This window comes from Canis lupus, chromosome 37 (genome assembly GCF_011100685.1).
Source record: "Canis lupus familiaris isolate Mischka breed German Shepherd chromosome 37, alternate assembly UU_Cfam_GSD_1.0, whole genome shotgun sequence".
Lineage (NCBI taxonomy): Eukaryota > Metazoa > Chordata > Mammalia > Carnivora > Canidae > Canis > Canis lupus.
Genome location: NC_049258.1, coordinates 20068533 through 20092353, shown reverse-complemented (window position 1 = coordinate 20092353; position 23821 = coordinate 20068533). Strand labels below are relative to the sequence as shown.

The window sequence follows — 23821 nt, the reverse complement described above, 5'->3', positions numbered from 1 at the left end:
CACAGCTCTACTTTATATCTCTGTGGATTTACCTGTTTTGGATATTTCAGATAAATGAAATCATACATCCTGTGACTGTTGTGTCTGGCTTTTTCACTTAATGTAATGTTTTCAGAATTCATTCATATTGTCGCAAATATCTGTACTGCATGCATTTTTGTGGCTGAACATTGTATATCCATTGTATGGATATACCATCTGCTATTTATCCATTTATTAGTTGGATTGTTTCTACATTTGACAGTTATGAATAATATTGCTGTGAGCATTTGTGTGAGTTTTTGTGTTAATTAGTTTTCAAAGAAGTAAGTCTTTCTTGCATTCTTATTTGTATAGTAGTTAACAGCATGCATGGGTTCTGGACTTAGATTGTATTCAGATCTGCAACTTTCTATCTATATGACTCAGGACAAGTTTCCTACTATCTTTGGGCCTTAGTTTGCTCATGTCTAAAGGGGGGATAATCACATCTACTTCAAGTTGTTGTTAAGTTATATAGTGTATAGAACAGTGCCAGGAACATAGCAACTGCTTTGTAAATAGTTGCTACTATTATTTATGTAATGATTATTAAATTATTTAATTCTAGTATCAGGTATACCTGGTATAACAAGGATTGGGAAGAAACACAGCTGATTCTTGATTAACTTAATTTGTGTGATCCCTACTAGATGGGATCAATGTGCAATGCACATTAGTCACTACTTTTTTTTTTTATTTATGATAGTCACACAGAGACAGAGAGAGAGAGAGGCAGAGACACAGGCAGAGGGAGAAGCAGGCTCCATGCACCAGGAGCCCGATGTGAGATTCGATCCCAGGTCTCTAGGATCGCTCCCTGGGCCAAAGGCAGGCACTAAACCGCTGCGCCACCCAGGGATCCCCATTAGTCACTACTTTATAGAGGAAATGGAAATTGTTAATTAAAGTTAATCCAGTGGGTCACTTAAAGGAGGGCCAGTTGAGAAAGCTTCTACCATATTGAGATTTCTCACAAAGACAAGGTTAAAAATTAGGTCTTAGATAAAATTGCAGATGAATCCTTGCATTGCATCTTCATATACTTTATTATTTAATTTGGTTCTTCATTCAAAAAGGAAGGAAACATGCATTCAGGAAGGAATTGTATCTAGAAGCATCTAAGTTTCCTCATATTAAATAAGACCACTAATACCAACTACATCTATTTGAAAGATTGTTGTGAGGTTCAGTCAAGATGTGATGTGAAATCTGTCAGTGAACTGAAAATTACTTTTTTAACTTTTTTGGGGGAATAATTAGCAAATATAATTGTATACATGTAAAGTGTGCAACCTGGTGATTTGGTATACATATGCATATAGAATGATTACCAAGGTCAAGATAATTAACACATTCATCACCTCATGTAGCTAACGTAGATAACTTTGTGTGGTATATGGTGAGAATGCATAGGATCTACTGTCAGCCACATTCAAGTGTACAATATCATATTGTTAACTACATGGATAAATCTGGAGTACATTATGCTGAATTAAGCCAGAAAGAGAAGGACAAATATTGTATGGTATTTCTCATACATGGAATCTTAAAAAAAAAAAAAAAAAAGTGATATGGTATCTGGGTGGCTCAGTTGGTTAAGCATCTGACTCTTGATTTTGGCACAGATTGTGATATCCATCCGGGGCGTGGGATTGAGCTCCTTGTCAGACTCTGTGCTGTTGTGGAGCCTGCTTAAGACTCTCTCCCTCTCCCCACCAACCCCTGCTCACTCTCTCTTTTTCTAAAAAAATAAAAAGTGCTGATTTCATAGAATCAGAGAATAAAATGGTGGTTTCCAGGGGATGAGGAGAGAGGGAGATATGGTGATCTAGGATACAGATTATCAATTATAAGAAGAATAAGTTCTGAGGTACAGCATGAGGACTGTAATAAATAATAAGATACTGTATATGTGAACTGAAAATTACTATTTGAGTTGTTTTTTGAATATTTGGGCATTTGTTTGATGTTTAAGTTATGTTTTGGTCATGAAAGCAGAAATAAGCCCTGGTATTATTTAGAAATAATAGAAAAGAAGTTTAACGTAGGGAACCTGGGAAGGGCAGAACGTGAGTGGAGCTCGACCAATAGTCTCAGCTGCCTGCAGCAACTAACATGGGTATTTTTTGGGAAGTTACCCAAAAGCCTTGGGCAAAACCTCATGAGCTCTCTGACTAGACCATACCTGCAGCAACTGCCACCTGAGAATAATACCTTCTCTTTCTCTCTCACCTTCCCCCTCTAACACAGGCTTCTTGCACCGAAGAACTCCAGCTCAGTCCTCCCTGGCAAAATAACCTGGAGATGTGGTTAGTAGGCTTTGTACCCCTGCAAGCTCAGAAGCCGGGGATGACACAGAATGTCATCAAGTAATTTTCATTTAGTGATTGGTGGTTTGATTTTGAAAATATTTCCACTAATGCTTTGTGCCTGATTATTATGCATGTTTTCCTATTTTTCTTGTAATGTGTGAATAGGTCAGAGTGCTAAAATGATGAGTGGGGAGCAAAGTTGTGGCTTCTAAGAACTGCATGTACATTTGAAAATTCCATTTGAGTGGCTTTTCTCCAAGATAATAGCTTAAAAGGTCAGTGTTTTTGGCTTAAGTGAGTGGAATCTTGCCCAATTTAGTGCCCACATAGAATTAAAAGAGATGTCACATAATTTTGAAGCATCTTGACATGAAACATTTTGAATGAGGCAAGAAAGAAAAAGTAGGAGGCTCATTTACAAGGCAAAGGGTGATCAGCTTACTGATAAGAATTTTATCTATATTTTGTAATTTATTTTAACATAATGTTTTTTTTTAACATAATGTTTTTAAGAAGGTTTAAATTGATTAATAATACATTAAATTGATGTCTATAAAACTATATCTATTCATCTGTCTGTATATATTGGATAGACTTTTTTTCTCCTTCCCAGGATGGGCCAGGAAAAAGCCCAAAAGACTATTTGGTAGTTCTTGTCAAGGCAGAAGAAGAGATGCCAACTTTTTCAATATAAATCTATCCCTGGACTAATACTTAGTCAATGTCAATTGACTGTAGTCAATTTGGCAATGCCAGAACTCTAAGTGCCCTTGTGGGTCTTTTGACCTAAAAAGCCCAAGTTCATTTCAAGAGGAACTAGGAGAAACTGAATGACTCAGTCAGGGTGAGGCTGAGAGAAAGATCAGGAGGCCTGGGTGGATTGTAAAACAGAGCAGAAATATAGATACAAAACCATACAATGCCTTGTCCCAAAGAGTCACCTTTAGACAGTGAAGGAGGGCACTAAACATCAACATATTACATATTTTTAAAGATATTTCCTAATTTTCTGACAAATTTTTAAAATATGGTTTAGTTCTATTAAACATTACTTTCTAAATAAAACTTTGTCCGAAACAGAACATTGATATTTACATGTTCAAAAAATCTAATATACATTGATTGTTTGAAAATTTGAAAAATTTTGAAATTTGAAAATTTGAAATCACATTCGCAAAATAAATGCATCTGTGTTCCTTAAATAGATGTATTCATTAGCGCCTTAGTCATATCTGTGTCATAGTAGAATGGAACAGCATGTATAATTTGTCATGCAGCTAACCTTGATTATTACAACCTGGTAGTACTACAACCAAGAGGCCAGCAGGCATTGCCGTCATCCTCCCACTATTCCAGATGAGGAGTCAGCTGTTCTAACCATTTGTGTCCAGGGGCCCTACCTACGGTCCTCTGAAGGAAAACATTAGTTATGTTGAATCTAGACAGATTTGGAAAAAGAGACCAGTTATTACTAGTTGTCTTTCAGGTTTATTTATGTATTAAAATAGGAACACATGAATGTCACCCAGTACTTGACAAAACCACATCTGTAGATGAGAGTACAAAGTAGAAACTTCCCAAACATGTTGTTACTCTGGCCAAATCTTAACTGGATTCAAGTGCTTGTTGCCTTACTTATTTGTGCAAATAAGGTGGGTCATAAGCAGGCAGACCAAGTATCTGGGTAGGAACATGAGAAAAGCCAGGTCCTCCAAACATAAGACAAAATTTAAATGTTAATTGTAAAGCCGATGCTTATTCATGGCTTACTGGGCACCTGGTACTACTCTAAACTCTTGACATATAGTTTAACTCTTTTAACCTCCACAGCAGTGCTATGAGGGATATACTACTGTTACCCTCAGGTAAGGCACCAAGGACGCTTATTATTGTCCAAGTCACAGAATGAGTAAGTGGCAGAGCAGGAATTTAGATTCAAGCTGTCTGAATCTAAATCCGGATTCAATCTCACCTCCTGAACGAAAGAATTAGATATTTAAGGAGAGAAGAAAAGTCATCTTGAAAAAAAAATAAGATCTTGATGGGACTAACAATTATCTTATAGCCTAGAATTATTTTAATTATCACCTTATCATGGATTTGCATAGGGAAAGCATTCATCTCTTCTGTGTTGGGATCTAGAGGTTTTTTTTTTAAGATTTTATTTATTTATTCATGAGACACACACACACACACACACACACACACACACACACACACAGAGGCAGAGACACAGGCAGAGGGAGAAGTAGGCTTCATGCAGGAGCCCGACACGGGACTCGGTCCCAGAACTTCAGGATCATACCCTGGGCCGGAGGCAGGTGCTAAACTGCTGAGCCACCACCCAGGGATTCCCGAATCTATAGTTTTCAATCTGATCTTGGACCTCACTCTTATGCTGTGAGGCCTTGGGCAAGTCTCTGAGCCTCAGTTTCTTGTTGTATATGAACAAGATGTAATAGGAGTGTCCTATAGTGGTGTTCAGAAGGAAAAATTTAAAATGTTTGCACCATACTCTAGTAGAGTAGCACCTTACAAATACCGGACAAATGGTACCAATCATAGCCATTTACTGAGTAATTGTGAGGAGGTCAGCAATGCTCATATATTATCTCAAGGGACCATAGCTGAGACCATAGCTACCCAAAAGCACTATCAAATTTATTTAAGTTTGAATCCCCCTAATATGATTCAAATGTTCCTTTCTTTTTCCTGTTTTTTTTTTTTTATTTGTTGGCAAGGTTTATTGCAAGACTTCTGAGTATCACAAAAGTATTTAACTTAATATACTTTTTAAAAAATTCCTAGATCTCTGACCCATAAGAAAGTAAAAGACAGTCCATCTGCACTTCAGAATAAAGAATAGAAACTTTGTGCTAGGAAGTACAAGTGGATAGTTTAATTCTTTCAGAATGTTTATGTCTGGTTTTCTTATTGTCTGGTTTCAAAAGGAATCTGTGGTTTAAGAATGAATATGTAGAAGTTTTGTTTTGTTTGAGTGATTTTAGTTTACAGTGAGATAAACATTTGATGAAAACAAATGCAGTTTTCGGAAGCACAGCTGACACACTTTCTTCCCAACTGATAGGTATAAATTAATGTAACAAAAGGCAATAATTTTTTAAGTCTTACACGAAATTGAGTTATCCAAACCTTGTTTCTTCTTGGAGTACCAGAAAAATCTATCTGCTATAATGCAAATAGTGCCCTGTCTTCTCCGCCAGCACCATTCTTAGAGCTTTGACATTTGAATTCGTAAGTTAGCTTTTATTTTTAACAGTTGTTGAAATACACATTTTAAAATTCCAACAACTCAGAAGCAATTCCCCTTTTCCTAGCAATTGGCTGGTGGCATATAGTCCCATGGTTTTGCCTTCCTGTGAGCTGACATGATTTGGAAATGTTGTATATTGGGCAAAAGGAATTCCGTCATTTTTAATGGGTGAAGCCCCTGAGTGATCAGATCTAGAATATGCGCGTGAGAGCACATTTGTGTGTGTGCATAGACATAGGTACTTTCATTAAAGAAGCTAACTGTGTTGTTCAGCATCTGAAACAAGAAGATGTAAAAGCCAAAAGCTTTCACTATGAGCTTGTTGAGGATTCAGATGTAAATTATTTTACCTGGCAAAAGTTCATAAACTATAGATGGTATAGAACAAAAATCAGTCAAGAAAAGAATTACATTAAGCACCAGTGGCAGCACATTCAATTGCATTAGGATTGACAAGAGGGCTATCCTATGGTTTAATAAAGTACTCTCCAGGTGTCTGTGACCTCCGGGATGTATTTGCACAATGACTGCGGAGCAAGCACAAGACTGTGACAGTCCTTCATATTTGCATTAATGCCAAAGACTCTTAGGAGTTAATGAGAGGGAAACGTTAGAAAAAATTTCAAGGTCATTCTCATATATTTAGAGAAGTATTTATGTACAAGGTTATTTATTTAGCATGGGATTATATCTTAACCACAAGAGTACAGATGACCATGATTGATTTTTTTTTTTCACGTCTCAGGTTTCCATTCGTCTTTCTTTTTATTTGTACTATATCAGAATTTCCATGAATACAGCATCTTTGCCCACCCCCCACCCTGCCATAGTTTTATTTTCTTTTAAACTGGAAGTAAATGGAAACACATATTTTTTTTTTCCTCTCAGAGTTTCCATTAGGTGATACACCTTGGATAATGAGGGTAAAAATGAATAAATACTGTAATTGTCCTTAAAGAATTTTCCAATACACAGATGTGTGAATATGTCTCATGTTGGATAGTTTCATTCCATTAAATATAGTAGCCTGCTGAGTTTTCAGAGTTCATCATCCAGTGATGTATTTGTGTTTTCCTTTTAATTTTCTGATGGTATAAATTACATCAATCATTTTCCTAATAGTGAAAAATTCCTACATTCCCGGGAAAAACCTTACTTAGTCATGATGCATGATTTTATTAATACACCACTGGGTTCAACTTGCTGATTAGTAGCTATTCAGAATTTCTCATTAGTGACCATAAGTGAAATGAATCTACAGCTTCCCTTTTTGTAGTATTCTAAAATTAAATTAAGGTTCCAAAGTTTGTAAACTTAAGTATAGAGATGCTTTCAAAATGTTCCTGTGTTATAGAATGCTATCAAAATCATCTGTTCTTTGAAAGATTGACAGAACTTGATGGAATTCATCTAGATTCAGCATTTTTAATGCTAAAATAAGCCTTTTTAGTCTCTAATTAGATCTTCTGAAGAACCCTAAGATCTCATTGAAATGCATTTCTTCACACTTTTGATTAACAAAAATTGACCCAAAACTTGAAATCATTGAGACCTGTCATTCATTGGAGAATAATTTGACTTTATTTTCTAAGTTGAATATTTTCGTGAATTGGACTTATCAGATTTCAAGAGGAACTAGTATAAACCAAAGAGGAGCCCTTGCATGTGTGCACTAGCAGACCTGGAGAATAATGTTCACAGCAGCACTGTTGGTAATAGCAAGAACTGGAAACAATCCAAATACTTAATGGGCGAATGAATATATAAACTGTAGTACATTCATTTTTATTATATAAAAGTGAAAATTAACACACAGAAACTTTGTGCATGAGTCTTAGTAATATTAGATTGAGTCCTATAGCAAGTACCAGAAGATTCCCTTTTGCAAAATGTTCACAAAAGTAAACAGTACTAGGCATACCTATTTAAGTAATGTCTATAAGTAAAATAAAAGCACAAAATTGAGAGTAGCAGTTATATATGTGCAAGAGAAGTGGCAAGAAGAGAAAGGAATAACACATAAATGTAATTGGTAATAGTCTAGATCTTAAGTTAGGTAGTGGCACTTAGGAATGTTCATTTTATTGGTCAAAAACAAATAAAATAATAAAATTAAATGAGAAGTCCATGCCTGACAATCATGTTTTATGAACAAAGTGTGAAGATTAATCCAGTGCTATGCACCCAAGATTTAATACGTATGTGTTTATATGTGTGTGAGTACATGTGTATGTATATGTATGTCTCTTATTTCTTATAATAGTTCTGCCTCCATATAAGTCCCTTAATGTTGATCTTTTTTTTTTTTTCAGTGATGTTTTCTCCTTAATTACCTTTTGATCTTTCTTTGGCAACTTCTCTCAGAATGTGTGGGAAGCTTCAACACTGTTCTAAATCAGCTGTTGAAGTCTCTTAGAGAAAGATGGAAGATTTTTTTCTTTTTCTTTTCCTTTTATTTTTATTTATTTATCTTGTGTGTGTGTGGAGGAGAAGTCTAGCCATGCACATAGTTGAAGCATATTGGGAGACATCTCTTATTTTAAAGGCAAACAGGGCTCAACAAGACAGCTCTCCTCCATGGTTATCAAGTTAGTAGGAAATTACAATATCTTTGGAACTTTATACCAAGAACAAGCAGGACATGATCCCTCAATGCATCAAGGTGACCCATGTTGCTCAAAGAAATAACTTCCCAAAGCACTTGTGGAGTCTATTCTCTATCAGAGCTCCAAAGGAAAGGCCAGATGTCTACAAATATATCTTTAGAGACTATACTGCATTCTAAGGCAGCTCTAATTTTTTTAGGGTTTTAAGTCAATGGTTTTAAACTTCAGTTGAGTGATAGAATCATCTGGAGGATGTTAAAAAAAAATTCCTGATGCACAGCCCTAACTCAGGCTGAATGGAATCAGAATTTTTAGGAGTGGAACCCAAGCATAATGGGTTCTAGATTTCCTCAAGTGATTCTAATGTTGAGACTACATTGATACCACAGCTTTAAGTGTAAGAAAGAACATAAGTAGGAGATTTAAAAATATCATCAAATCTCTGTACCCGCCCTCAAACTGTACTACTTTTTTTTTTTAATTCTGGGCAGAGAATGATTCTATAATCATAGATATACTGGAGAGAAAAAGGAAATGAAAATGAGCTGGTCAAATTGATATAGAACATTTAAACAATTTCTTGCTAGAACGAGATTTCTATTAAACAGTTGAAGCCATCTTGCTGTCAGGGCACTGCGGATCCTGGCTGGAAGAATTTTAGTTCTCAGTGCTTCCACATTGTTTCATATTGGATTGTTTCATCTGATTACCTTATTGGCAACAATTACCACTTGGGTAACTCAGGGAATCTGATCAAGTTGAGTAATGGGAAAGTTCACACAAGGTTTTCTGCCTTCTTTCATTATTTTTCTTTTTCTCTCCTCCCTTCATTACCCCAGATCTGTTAGAGTTTAACTCTAGTGATGAAATAGACACTCAGTACTTAGAGTTGACTTCTCCTTAACCACAAAAAGTTATTACAGTTCTGTTTGGGGACAAAATTTAAGCAATATGTCATTCACTGAATTGTGTTAATAGCAGTTACCATTTAGCAATGCTCATTGTGCATCACTGGACTTGGCGTGTTTATGTGTATTGTCTCATAATTTTATGTAAAACTCTGTGAGGTCAATACTTTTCTCTCCATCGTAAAGATAGGGTGCTGGTGCTTAGGAAGGTTATGCAACTTGATCAAAATCAAACAGCTAATAGTGGAGAGACTACCTAAGATTTGGATCTAGGTTATCTTAACCCAATTCCCTTGCTTAAAATACTTAAACACTTCACTTAACTCCTTTTATTCTGTATGTAGAATTAGAATCTTCACATGGGAAGGGACCTTAAAGATTTTCTTGCCTAACCTAATGCATAACTACTCTGTCTTTCAGCTCTTCTTGAACCCGCTGAAGGATGAGAACCTTACTTCATTCTGAGAGAGCTGCTTCCATTTTCAGAAAGTTCTACAGAGAATTACAGTTATTCAGTGCTGTACTGCTGTGGTTAGTGCCTGGTTCTACTCATAGATCTCTTATATAATTGTTTAATTTCTTGTAGAGAAGAGGTGTAGTAGCTAAGTCTGATGTATAAATATGAGGATTTTTTTCCAAGATTATTTATTTACTTATTCATGAAAGACATACAGAAGAAGAAGCAGAGACATAGGCAGAGGGAGAAGCAGGCTCCATACAGGGAGCCAGATGTGAGACTCGATCCCAGAACTCTGGGATCACACCCTGAACTGAAGGCAAACATTCAACCACTGAGCCACCAGATATTAGTCACAGTAAGGCATCTGACATTAAAATGTTGGTGAGGGTTAAATGAAACAATATATAAAAAATGCCCTGTACTTACATATTAGTTATAATATGTTATATATAAGTTATAAACTTAAAACTTATAAAACATGTTAGGATTATTCCATCAGAGCTCAAGTATTCCTTTAGCACTTTGGGGATTTCCCTCACCACCTCTTTCTGAAACCACAAAAATAAAACTTCAGATAAGTGAAAACTGGTTCTAAATAATGAACCCGTTTTAAGCTAGGCTTCTATTTCTGTCTCATCTTTAACCTTTGTCCTCATTTGAGCTCTAAATATGCATGATCCACTTAGTCTTATTTATCGTCCATTTTTGTTATAGTCCTTTCGGGATACCAGCTTGTTTGGATGGCTCACGAGTATTGGTCCAAATGTTGACAGGTTTTGATTCGGGTTGTATTAGCTCTAAGTTCTGCAATCTGAAGCCAAGTGTTTCTGGGTTCTGAGGCCCTAATGGTGTACTCTGACCTCACTGCCCCTGAGCACTTGACCTCTAAAATGTTCGAGGATAGTTATGTATGCCCTCTCTAGAATAAAGGGTACTAGTCCCATCAGTCAGTTCTTATATAGCTTAGTCCTTCCTCATCAGTGTCGTTTGTCAATGCCCAGATTTTATAGTCCAGAACTGCCCAAAATATTCACTATCATGAAAGTTAACGAATTCATTCTCTGTGTGACCTAATTTCCTCATCACTTTTTTCTGTTCTCCATCTTGTGTGTATGTATGTAAAGAACTTTAGACCTTAACACAACTGTTGTCACTTAGATTTTCTTTTCCCAAATACCAGTATTTGAAGAATGCGGTTTCTCTATTTTTCTTTTCTTGGCTACTACTAAAAACAAGATGCGTTGGTTAAATATTTTCGTGGTTCAAGGGGCCAACTCAAACTACCTTATAAGTTAAAAATAGGGATTGAATTTTGAGGGTCAGGAGAGATCATAGAAAGTATAGGAACCAAGGTAGCTCCAAGAACATCAGCAGTAGAAAATTATAGTATTTTCCCTAGAGTTTAGTTTCCCAGGGATTTGTTGACCCATTTCATGGTGATATAAATCTTACAAACTCTCTTTAGAATTTTGACAATTATTCCATTATTTTTGTACTTTATATGATAAATACATGGCTTTAAGTAAGATTTTTTGTTGTTTTGTTTTTCCATTCTGTGTATTAGTTACAGTAGTGTCAGCCACTGTGAAGAGATTTCAAAAATTCAGTGAGTGTATTTCTCTTATATGAGATAGTTTGGGTTCAGGCCTTCCGAGTAGTCAGGTGTCTCTACTCCATACAGTCATTCTATTTTTAATCACCCTTTAACACTGTATTGTTTTCTACAAGTTACAACATCAAAAATAGCCAAAAGCAGCATTCATGATTGATGTTTTAAAATCTTCAATTTTCTTTTTTAAGACATAAGGAGATCTTTACATTTCTATTTTTTTAGTTCTGAGTTAATTTGCCTTTCTTTCTAATAAATGAAAGACTATATACCGTCATTCTCCTGTCATCTCTTACACATATTTAATTTCTAGAGTTCTAGAAACATTTGAGTATACTTGGTAAGAATAGGAATCAGATAAATTCAGCTTATAATTGGGTTGTCCATATATGCATTTTCCAGTTCCTGACCTCTCACTTAGTGTTTAGCCTACACTCATTTGTCTCTGCCTCTATCATTCATAAACTTTGCTCTCACAGAGATTGCCAATGATACCAGTTTTGTAAAATCTAATGAACTTTGAAATTTTCATGTAACTAAATGTTTTATTACAGTTGACTACTCCATTCTTTTTAAAGCACTGTCTGTCTTGGTATCCTTGATGTTACACTGTCCAGAATGTCATCTCCCTACTTGGATGCTCCTTGTTAGTCTTTATTAACTCCTGTTTTTTGTCCATTCTCTAAATACTGGAATTTTTCATCACTCAATCTAGAATACTCTTCTTTTCTTACTCTATATGCTCGTTCGCTTTAAATACCATTATCTATCTGAAACTCGGGTCTTAGATTCTGACGCTTTTCTGAGCTCTAGATATAGTTCTAATGGTTCTATATACTCTGAATGTCCACAGGCATATGAAACTCAATGTCCTGTCTGAAAACAACTTCTCCAGTTTTCCTCATATTAGTAAGTGACACCTGCACTGATTTATACTGGACATTCATTCAACAGTTATTTATTATTAAGTATCTGTTTTGTGCTAGGTGTTATTCTAGGTATGAACTTATAGCACAAGAAAATCTTTACCTTTGTTCACATCCAAAAATCCATCATCAAATCCTGTCCAGTCCACTGCCAAAACTTTCTCAAATATATCTACTTTTTTTTTTTTTTAAGATTTTATTTAGGGTTACCTGAGTGGTCCGTAGTTGAGCGTCTGCTTTTGGCTCGGGTCATGGTCCTGGGATCAAGTCCTTCATCAGGCTTCCTCAGAGAGTCTGCTTCTTTCTCTGCCTGTGTCTCTGCCTCTCTCTCTCTCTGTCTCTCATGAATAAATAAATGAAATCATTAAAAACTATTTATTTATTTATTTGAGAGAGAGAATAAGTGAAGAGAGAGCACAAGCAGGGAGAGGGCCAGAGGGAGAGGGAGAAGCAGATTCCCCACCAAGCAGGGAACCCAAAAAGGGATTCGATCCCAGGACCCTGGGATCATGACCTGAGCTGAAGGCAGATGCATAACTGACTGAGCCACCCAGGCACTCCTCAAATATATCTACATTTGTCTATCTCCACTGCTCCCTATCATAGTGTAAGTCACTCTGTATATTTGCTCATAGCACTTAGGAAAGTGGATTCCTCCCTGCAATGCAGCAGGAGCCTCTTAGTGGCATCGCTGCTCCCATCCTTGCCATCCTCTTAGCCATTTCTACATAGAAGTCATAAAAATCATTGAAAATGTAAATAAATTCTATTGTTTAATGGTTCAAACCATATTTAAAATAAAATCCAGTATGTGTGTGTGTATGTGTGTGTGTATATAAATATGTGTGTGTGTGTGTGTGTGTATATATGTATATATATATATATATTTTTTTTTTTTTTACTAGGGGCAAGAAGAGTCTCTCTTTGCCTCTCTCAGTGCAGTTTTTCTGTGAGTATCATGCTCTAGCCACAAAAGTATTGTTGTCATTGTATTTTTGTTTTTGATTTTCCAGCCCTTTTTTCATTTCTTTTTCTGGGAAGCTCCAAATTTTCATCGATCTCATCTTCAATATTCACTTTTTTTTAGGGATGTTTTACCTGACTTCTTACTTATACTGTGTTCTTACTATATCTTATTCATTTCCTTCATAGTGACTACAAGAATTTAATTGTATATTTATTTATATATTTATTTATAATCTCACCAACTAAACTATAAAATCCATGAGGGTAGAAATCTTCTCTGGTTTGTTTATTTTAGACCCAACTTTCAGCATAATGCCTGAAATATAGTAGTCATCCATTCTATATTGCTGAACAGATGAATGACTCATCTTAAGTAAATTTACAAAAATATCAAATTTTCTACAATCATCTAAAAAGAGGTTGTATTTATCCATGCTTCCTGTTTTTGTTTTTGTTTTTTTTTCCAAATTAAAATTTCATGGATCCCTGGGTGGCATAGCGGTTTAGCGCCTGCCTTTGGCCCAGGGCGCGATCCTGGAGATCCGGGATCGATCCCACTCGGGCTCCCGGTGCATGGACCCTGGTTCTCCCTCTGCCTATGTCTCTGCCTCTCTCTCTCTCTCTCTCTCTCTCTCTCTCTCTCTCTGTGACTATCATAAATAAAAACAATAAAAAAAAAACAAATTAACATTTCAATCTTTATTTATGTAAGACTTTTAGAAACTATGGGTATAAATATTAAATCACCCAAGCCTGGGTGAAATTTGATTGAGAATACAGATTAAGGGAAACTGAATTTTTAAAGTCACTTTCTGAAGTTTAGATGGAAAGGATATTGGGCACTCATGAAAAAATGATATATATACATATCAGTGTAGGTGCTCTGCTCACAGATTCATTTCCTATGAAACATAAGAGAGACAAACTTGGAGAATTACAAAGGAAGGAAAAATCCTAATCAAATAGAAACTGTTGTTCAAATAGAATATTAGCTAAAATGATCCAATCAGTTGCTTGAGCCAATTTTTTTTTCTTTAAGCTATTCATGCCAGAACACAACCTTTCAGAGCATTAAGAATCCATATTACATTCCAAGTGTTTACCCAACAGATGGGAGGATTTGAAACATATTCCATGAAAATGGGATGAGGATAGTAAAGGTTACTGCTTAGTCACCAGTGTTAGCACAATTTACTCATAATGGGGCTATATTTCTCAGATAAACATTATTTATTTGTATTCCAAGGCATGTTTGGCTGTTATATGAGTCAACCTAAAATAAGTTCAAATTGCTGGATCTTTGATTTCATCATTATTCAAGATTATACCATGGAATGCAACATAACATGCAGAAATTTTCCTAAATAGTACAAAAAGTAAAAAAAACAAACAAACAAAAAAACAAAAAAAAAAAAACCCATCATGGAATAAATTAGACCCTAAGCTTTGTTTTCATATTTCTCTAATGACCTCAAATAATCAGAGTTTCATGTGGGTGATAAGTGATGCAGTTTTAGGTTTTCATTTAAAACAAAATCATTGGAACACCTGGGTGGCTCAGCAGTTGAGTGTCTGCCTTTGGCTCAGGGTGTGATCCTGGTCCTGTAATCGAGTTCTGCATTGCGCTCCCTGCAAGGAGCCTGCTTCTCCCTCTGCTTATGTCTCTGAGTCTCTGTGTCTCTCATGAATATATAAATTAAAAATTTTTAAATATTATTGCCTGTCATTGTAAAACACAGTAGCAGATTCCATCGCAACACATCTCTGGCAAGGCTGGGCCAAGTTCCTTCCACAGTTGGGAGGAATTCCCCAATATGGCTGTCTCTTGGCTGCTCCAGGACAGGAGTGGGGTGGGGTAACCCCACTCCTGCCCAGGCACTTGGCTGCTAATGTCTTGCAATCGGATTTTGTGACCAAGTAGAATTTTTTTCCAGAAATGAAGTTGGGTTCGATATTAGGAAATCCGGTATATTCAACATATTAATAAACCTTATTCCTAAGGTCAGCATCTTATTTAATGGGAAAAAGACTGGTGGCATTTCCACTAACATAGAAGCAGGGATGCTATAGGAGTATTATGTTACCCCTGACACCCACTCTCCAGAACCTGCAGCTCCTCTGGCCTCCACCTAGTCCTGGCCTGGCACCAGGGTGTCCATGGAGCTCCAAACCCGAATCCCTGTGCCTCTCATCCCTACCAGCTGCTGGAGGTCCCCACAAGCTGCTGTGTCCATGCCCCATGCTTCCTGTTTTTAATTAATAATTCATCTTGAATATAATTCAATGCACAGTTGACCCTGGAACAACATGGGTTTGAACTGTGTGGTCTACTTACACATGGATTTTTTAAAAAATATTTTATTTAAATTCAGTTTGCCAGCATAGGATAGCAGCCATTGATCATCTCGTTGTACACATGGATTTTTTACATTTACTGTAAGTGTGTTTTCTCTTCCTTATGATTTACTTAATGAAATCTTCTTTGCTCTAGCTTACATTATTGTAAGAATACAGTATGGAATATATGACGTACAAAGTGTGTATTAACTGTGTTATTGCTACTGGTCAATCATAGGCTATTAATAGGGTTTTGAGGAATCAAAAATTATAGATGGATTTTCAAATGTGTGGGAGTAGGTGTCCCTAACCCTCATGTTGTTCAAGGGTCAACTGTATAGCTTAGAGTAAAAATAATTTTAAAAGTGTAGAATAGTCAACCCCCCAGGAAAAAGGAGTGATGAGTTGACCGTAGGAAGACCCATGGACAAAGCATTGGACCCCTAGTGATGAGGCTTACTTGGTAGTTTTTGAACATCTCAGTCATTATGGCAGGCATAAGGGACCTAACTTCCTTTTCTTTTTTCCATCCACAGAAGTTTTTCAGTTGAATTGCTTGAGTTTCCAGTCATATAATTATGTCTTTTGAAATAATTTTGCTTTCTTTCCAATGTTCATAGTTCTGTTACCACACCCATCATTTCTGATTTATTAGAGAGTATTGACTTTCTTGAGTAACTAAACTCAGTCTCTAGAGATCCTATGATAAAACCAATTCCTTTAGGACATACTTCAGAATCATTTTTCCAACTACTTAATCGTAGCTTAAAAAAAAATCAAATCACATCTACCAAGTTTCCAGTCTTTGTTTAATATATGTTGATTAGTATAGTCTAAAACAAATGGGAAAGCACAGTTTCTATTTAGAACTTATAGTTTATGTGGTTACAATTTACTGTTTCAAATGGTCCATTTGAGTTTCATTGGCCTTTTTTATTTGTCAATTTGTTTAAGAACAGAATGATGGCTTCCTGGTGAAAGGAGAGAAGTAGTAAGGAAGTCTAATTTGTGAATTTCCAAGATAAAACCATTTTTTGATTCTAGAAAAAAAAAGTGAATGGGAACAAATATACAGTAAATGACATATACTTCTTAAAATTAGAGATTACTAAAATTTCTTTTGAATAAAGAACACAGGAATGGGAGTATTTAAGGAAGACTGTCAATTTTTAAGAATGCTTAAACACTGACACCTTATACACACACACACACACACACACACACACACACTCTCACAATTTGGCACCCAGGTGTCATTTTTCATTATGCAGGTGTGGCTGAAGTGATTGTCAACAGCACTGGCTTCCATCACTGCTTAACTAAATGGGCAATCTTTTCAGGTCTCCATCTGTTATTGGCAGGACTTTTCTTTCCCTGAAGGAAACATTTGCTTGAGATGATTAACCCTGTGTTTAGATACTTTTTGCCATTGAAATCTAAGTGCCACTGTAGGTCCCTAGCAGTTCAAGCTTTGTTATTTTAGACCTGGTCTCATACTTCTACTTACTTGGGATTTCTCTCATGAAGCTATGAACTTTGTTTACATATTTATCTTTTCCTTACCCTATAAAAACTTTAAGAGTAGTGACCACATTAGCTGCATCCTTGCATCCTCTTTAAGGCTTAATATGAGGTCTTATTTGCAGAACAAGCACAATAACATTTCTTTATTTGATTTTTTTTTCTGTACATATCTTGTCTCTGGAACTAGTTTCGTGATGACAAGGGCAGTGACTTACGTGGGTTAAAAAATGGTCTAAAGTTTCCTTTCACCCTTACAAAGTGGTTCCTATAAGACAAGAAGGGCTTCCAATATGTATGGCTATTTCCCATTAAAAATCCTGTACTGGGGATCCCTGGGTGGCGCAGCGGTTTAGCGCCTGCCTTTGGCCCAGGGCGCGATCCTGGAGACCCAGGATCAAATCCCACATCGGGCTCCCGGTGCATGGAGCCTGCTTCTCCCTCTGCCTATGTCTCTGCCTCTCTCTCTGTCTCTCTCTCTGCGACTATCATAAATAAATAAAAATTAAAAAAAGAATCCTGTACTGGAGGTAATTTAACCTTTAGCCGTGCTACAGAAACTTACTTCCTCTGTTTACTCTTGCCGTGGATCCTGACCCACTGCCTTCTGCTCTCATTCCTTGGCCTGATGTGCTCTGATTTTTTCACTTTCAACCACAGTCCACTTGACCGAGTATTTATCTTTCTCAGTGCAGGCTAGCTTGAATTGTCATGCCTGAGCTGGAACGCTCTGGCACCACTACTGTGGCTTTCTCAGTCTTCACTCCTTGTCAGGGCTTCCCAGGCTAAGAGCTAATTAGTCTGACTCAGTCCCTGAGTCAACCACCCAATATGTGCTGATTGCCACAAAGTCAATATCCTTGCTTAACTCTACTAAGTAAATGGCATTCTCAGTGCTCCATTTTTCCTTTTGTCCCCAACCCTGCCTTGCACTGTTTTTTTGTGACACATTCCAGCAATTATTTAAAACACCAGCACCTAACATAATGCTATGTACTGAGAAGACATCCAATACATATTTATTTATTTATAAAAGATTTTATTTATTTATTCATGAGAGACACACAGAGAGAGAGGCAGAGACATAGAGGGAGAAGCAGGCTCCCTGCGGGGAGTCTGATGTGGGGCTCCTTCCCAGGACTCTGAGATCATGACCTCAGCCAGAGGCAGATGCTCAACCACTAAGTCACCCAGGTGCCCCAACATCCAATACATTTTAGATACAAAGAGGAAATGTTTACTATAATGGTGTGGAGGCTGTTAGGGAAAAATCCTTCATCTCCCACCACTAAACTCCAAGGAATTTTTGTCATTCATCTGTGCTTTTTTTTTTGTGTGTGTGATAATTGTATTTACTTCCATTTTTGGTAAAAATTGGTTAGCTGTAACCTCCCCAAGCACACTTATAAATAATGGACATTATATTTAGAAGAATACATGGCAGAGTTGGAACCACCAGGCCATTTTTAGCAACGTGATTTTTGGGGGGGGGGAGCGTTTCCAGAAAACTCTGTAGTTAACCTGTCATTTTTTCAGCCAATTCTGCTCTCATAACTTCCATGGAAATATACTCTTGATAAATGAAGAAACATACTGTGTGGAGTGGGATTAGTGAGGGCTACTCTGATCACCCCAGGTCACGAAGAAACAGACCACTTACTCCATAGACTCTGGCAGAGCACCTGCTTATTCCAAAGTCAGCTTTTAGTATCATCCAGTACCTACATCCAGAGAGTTTTAAAATATACTGTGTGATGACCTCAAATTTGGATTTTGCTGAACCAGCATGAATTGGGATTGGTATTTCAAAAGTGATGCATTTGAGTCCCAGAAATTTGATGAAAACAAACCAACCCAGGGAGCTAAGGTCTCATGAGCATATAAGGCCTTTCTCCTTAAGAAAGGAAATGGTAGGGAGTAAAAACCAGAAAGAGAAAATTTAGAAGTAAAAATTGAAGGGACAGTGTCAGGTAGTTATATTGAGTTGATTACCCCACCATAGTCTGTTGATCCATTTCCCCAAGGGTTATTGTTTCTACTTGGTTTGGGTCAGCATTTCAGGACACTGTGATTCCCTTTCTGAAAAAAAACAAAAAAAACCCCCAAAAAACAACTAGAGAAAAATTAGCATTTTGCATCATGAAGGTAATGTTAGTGGTTCATCCAGCACTTGAAGTCATCCCAGGTCCAGGTAGTAGGACAGACAGTGGGGCAGCCTGTGGTTAGACTGTGTTTCTCTGAAGGACCTGGTCCAGTGATTGGTTTTTAAAAACTTTGGCATGAGTTTGTTATTCTGTAACATCACTCTTTTCATTCTTTCATTCTTTTTTCTTTTAAATTTTGTCAAGTTATTATAGATTCTTTTAGATCACATGTGCATCTCCTCTGAAATCTACCTTTCTTTGAACAAGTTATTGCCAATAGGACAGGGAGTGGTGAATTGCTTCTTGTTGTGGACAGGAAGGACACTGCTTCCGTCCTCATGTTCTTCTGCCTGGCATTTTTTTCTTCTGTACCATGTGTCCTAGCTTCTCAACTGTTTTTTTTTTTTTTTTTTTCTTCTCAACTGTTCTTAAAAGCAAGGAATCATCTGAGCTTTGCCCATCTCCAGCACTTCCTGCAAGGCCAGGCATCTTCCTGCAAGGACTTGCTGGTGCTCGGAACAGTTTTCTGATGGATCAGGGTCTCTGTTGCCTCTGGGATGCTGGCTTGGGCTTGGGCGTGGGGAGGGGGATCCTCACTCTTCTTGGATGCCTTTATTTTTACAACAGATTTGCAACATGTATAATCTCCTGCTGTGTAACTCCTGCCAGGAATGTGAATGGACAGTTTGTTGGCATGACAGTGGTATCACAAGGAGTTTCATGGTCCTCTTTTCCTTTTCTTATAGTGATCTGTTTAGTTCCTAGAACTCCAAATTCTGTATGTTCCAACAGAGGTAAGCCACTTCGAGGACATGTGTCAGTCTCCAAGTGCACCAACCCCCAAAGATGGATTTGTCTTCAAGAAACTTTCTTGCAAACCTGGGTTCCAGCACATGCAGAGGAGATTCTGGTTTCCCTCTCTGAGCTCCTGCTTCATGGTGCAACATATTGGCTCTCCTGCATGTTTGTGAGATAGGTAACTAGAATCCAAGTGACTTGAGACACAATTTTCTCCTTTCAAACTAATTTATTTGAGTGGAGTTCTATGTCCAGTGCTAACTTAAATGCACTAAACCTTAGTTAATCCTCTAGTAAAGAAAATGTTCAGAGAAGTATTTATTTTATATAACTACTACTTTCTTAACTTGGTTTTCTTCTTGATTTATCATTTTCATGGACAGATTGTTTTCCCTTTAGCCAATCCATTGATTTTTCATGTTTAATTTATCCACGGAGACACCACTAAGTTTGAGGGATGTTATTTCTTTTTGTTTGGTTCTGTTTATGGCACTATCAATGGCATTTGTTAGAAGGTTTTCTCTATCTAAAATTCACTTTCTGGGATCCCTGGGTGGCGCAGTGGTTTAGAGCCTGCCTTTGGCCCAGGGCGCGATCCTGGAGACCCGGGATCGAATCCCACGTTGGGCCCCGGTGCATGGAGCCTGCTTCTCCCTCTGCCTGTGTCTCTGCCTCTCTCTCTCTCTCTCTCTCTCTCTCTCTATCATAAATAAATAAAAAAATTAAAAAAAATTTTAAAATTCACTTTCTATCTTTGCCTACAGGGAAATCTTCTCTATATGTATTATAGAAGTTCTTCATATGAAGGGAGAAAATACCTAATTTGATTTGGAAGATTCCTTAGGAAATTGTGTCCATTGATTTATTGGGATCTTGCCAAATCCAGTCAATCAATGTTAATCACACATTGTAGTTATGAAGAGATTTGTTAAAGTTCTCCATTTTAAAGACTTTATAATCTAGGGACAATGACTTATCCAAATATCTATAATACAAACTATATTACATACTTCAGTTTATTTTTTTTTTTAGAAATTCTTTCATTTTTTTCTATTCCCATCTCTTAGAGACAATGTTGCCTTTAAAAAAATCTTACTCCTCAGTTTTTAGAGGAATATTATATGGAAGTTAATTTACATTAATAATAGTCTCTAAATTCAATTACTATTAATAATTTTGCCTGCATTTAGTTTTTAATTTCCTGTAATAGACTTTACTGTTTTCCAGAGTTATCAATCATTGGCATATTCTAAAATTTATACTTAGATATATAATGCCTATACACTAGTAAGGAAAAACTTGGGATTTGAAAACCAACTCTTTTGACTTAAAATTAGGTTTACCCACTTTACCATTGATACTTTTCGATGCTATATTATGCCCTAAATTAGTGGTCCTTGATATTTTTTTGGTAATACCTCCTTTTCTAATGTGATGCCAGTTTTGGAGGTTTTTTTTTTTCTCAAAACAAACAAACAAACAAACAAACAAACAAACAAAAAAACAGGGGCACCTGGATGGCTCAGTCAGTTAAGAATCTGATTCTTGGTTTAAGATCAGGTCATGATCTCAGGGTTGTGGGATAGGGTCCATGCTGAAGGCAGAGTCTGCTTGGAATTCTCTGTCTCCTTCTCCCTCTGCCCCCATCCCTGCTTACACTATCTGTCTCTAAATAAATAAAAAAATTAAAAAATGCATATGTTATATACACTTAGAATTTTGCATACAATTTCAGATGTGTTTGTAGACTCTCTAAAGCCCATCCATGAACTCTCTTGGAAGCTTTGCTATAAATTCATGTAATCAGCATCCTGAGAGGACAAAGTGGAGCCTGACATTAGAGAACGCATTGAATATTATTTGAATCACAAATCTTCCACATAAGTGCCAATGAAATAATGCTAAGAGATCAGGAATGAGATCAGTTTGAGATTTATAAGACAGGAGTAAAAAAGGAATAGTCAAAAGCCACACTAGAATTATTTGTAAAGGGATGTGACATGTGACACATTCTAGAGATGGTAAGAGAAGAGATTGTTTTTGAGAAGACAGATTTTTAAAGCAGTTTTTACTCTTATTGGTAATTCAGTATCCAATGTCGATATTAGTAACACAGCCCTGCATAAAGTGAAAAGGGGTTTTTTGATCATAAAAGAAGGCATTTAAAGCCCTCTGAATCAGTGAATCATTGAAACCTTTCAGAAGAGAGAGTTATAACTAGCAGAGCAGTAATAAAATTTCACTCTTATCAAAGCTTACCTTTGTTTAACATTTAATGTTCATTATGTATTACTATTTGAAGGATCATTGGATTTATTTAAGACATAAATACGACTAATTCAAAATTTATTCCACTACCCATGGATCTCATCACTACACACCCAAATTTCAAAGATTAATCACGCAAATAAAAAAAATCCACAATTTACCAGTAGCTTTTAAATATCACTTATAAGTCATAGCTTACATTGTCATATAGCTTCTGTATCAATAATGTAATTTTTTTCACTAGAAGAATAGAATTCTCATGTTTTAAACTGTTTTCAATTTTATTAATTTTGATTTGGAAGCTTGAGGTGAATTTAAAGTATGAAAATTTACAGAAATTTATCAAATGCTCCTGATTTTAACCAAAGTATATGCAGATCTTCCATATAGAAATGACACTTAAACCAAGCTTTATAGGTTGTCATGACAACATGAATAGTATTCCTTGAGGAAGGATTTGAGCTTGATCATATTTGCAGTTGTCCTGGCAACATGACAATCTGACTTCATAAATGAGATGTCACTTACTTAGCCAGTTAAACAGGTTTTAAGTTGATTGGACTTCTGGTTTAGATGATTGGATATATATAATATATTATATATTTATATATAAATTTATTAATATTTATATGAACATATATATATGTAAGAAAAATGATCACTATTTTAAAAATAGATCCAAAAATATAACAGTAGAGGCTGAGAAGAGAGGTACATATCAAAGTAGGAAAAAAGATGTGAGAATGAGATTGGAAATGGAAGACAAGGAATAAGAGAAGGGAAAAAGGAAAAAAAGCTAATTAAATAGGGAAAAGGAGGGTGGTACTAATGAGTCAAAGAATTTCACTGTACCATCACTGGATAGGAAAGGTTAAATATGGGAGCAGAGGAGAGAGTTTCCATGGAAACATTAGGGCACCTTGACTTAACAAACAGGAGTGCCCCATTGTGTTTTAACTCTCTTGTTGTTATTGTCATTATTATCAGGAACATCAGATGGAATATCATTCTAGAATCACACCAGAAGCATTTACATGTATCTGACAAAGGAGTTTTGAAGGAAACAGCTTCAAGCTAAATGGATTTGGTACAACAGAAAACAACTCTTTATACAATATCACTTTTACACATGGACAACTACAAATAAATCTCACATCAATCAGAGCAGTGGTGAATATAGATTTTAACTATAAATGGTAATAGTTACTGCTTCCAAACTACTCAGATATCCAGGTTGAAATATGAATTGAGTGATTTTACTTTCTTCAATGAGTATTTTTATATTACTGGAGAACTTTGATAAAATGAGACAAAAGTAAATGACAGTGTAGATTTCTGTTTGTGTATCTGTATGTGTGTGTACACACGCACACAGATATGTGGGTAAAACTCTGCTGTCTTCATATGTTTTTATATTATGCCATACTTTTATTTTTTATTTTTATTTTATTTTTTTAAAGATTATTTGAGAAAAAGAAAGGGGGGGCGGCGATGAGCTGGGGGGAGGCGCAGAGGGAGAGGGAGAAGCAGACTCCTAGCTGAGCAGGGATCCCGATGCAGAACTCCATCCCAGGACCTTGAGATCATGACCTCCGCTTAAGGCAGACGCTTAACCAACTGACCCATCCAGGTGCCCCTACAACACCTCTTTCTGATGTGCATTATCATTTC

At 36.4% G+C, this 23821-nt stretch overlaps 1 long non-coding RNA gene across 22 annotated transcripts in view; it reads left to right on the top strand.

Annotated features, from left to right (window-relative positions):
* LOC102154178 overlaps nt 1-23821 on the top strand; it is a 199163-nt gene that overhangs the window by 122292 nt on the left and 53050 nt on the right. For 9 of the 22 annotated variants that reach the window (XR_005385337.1, XR_005385335.1, XR_005385338.1 and 6 more), the window contains exons 1-2: nt 8617-8970; nt 9542-9652. This is a non-coding gene — a long non-coding RNA (uncharacterized LOC102154178). Of the gene's footprint in view, nt 1-2271; nt 2391-2498; nt 2609-8557; nt 8998-9541; nt 9653-23821 lie in introns of those variants that run through there. The other 13 variants (XR_005385350.1, XR_005385351.1, XR_005385346.1 and 10 more) reach the window with 7 other exon arrangements.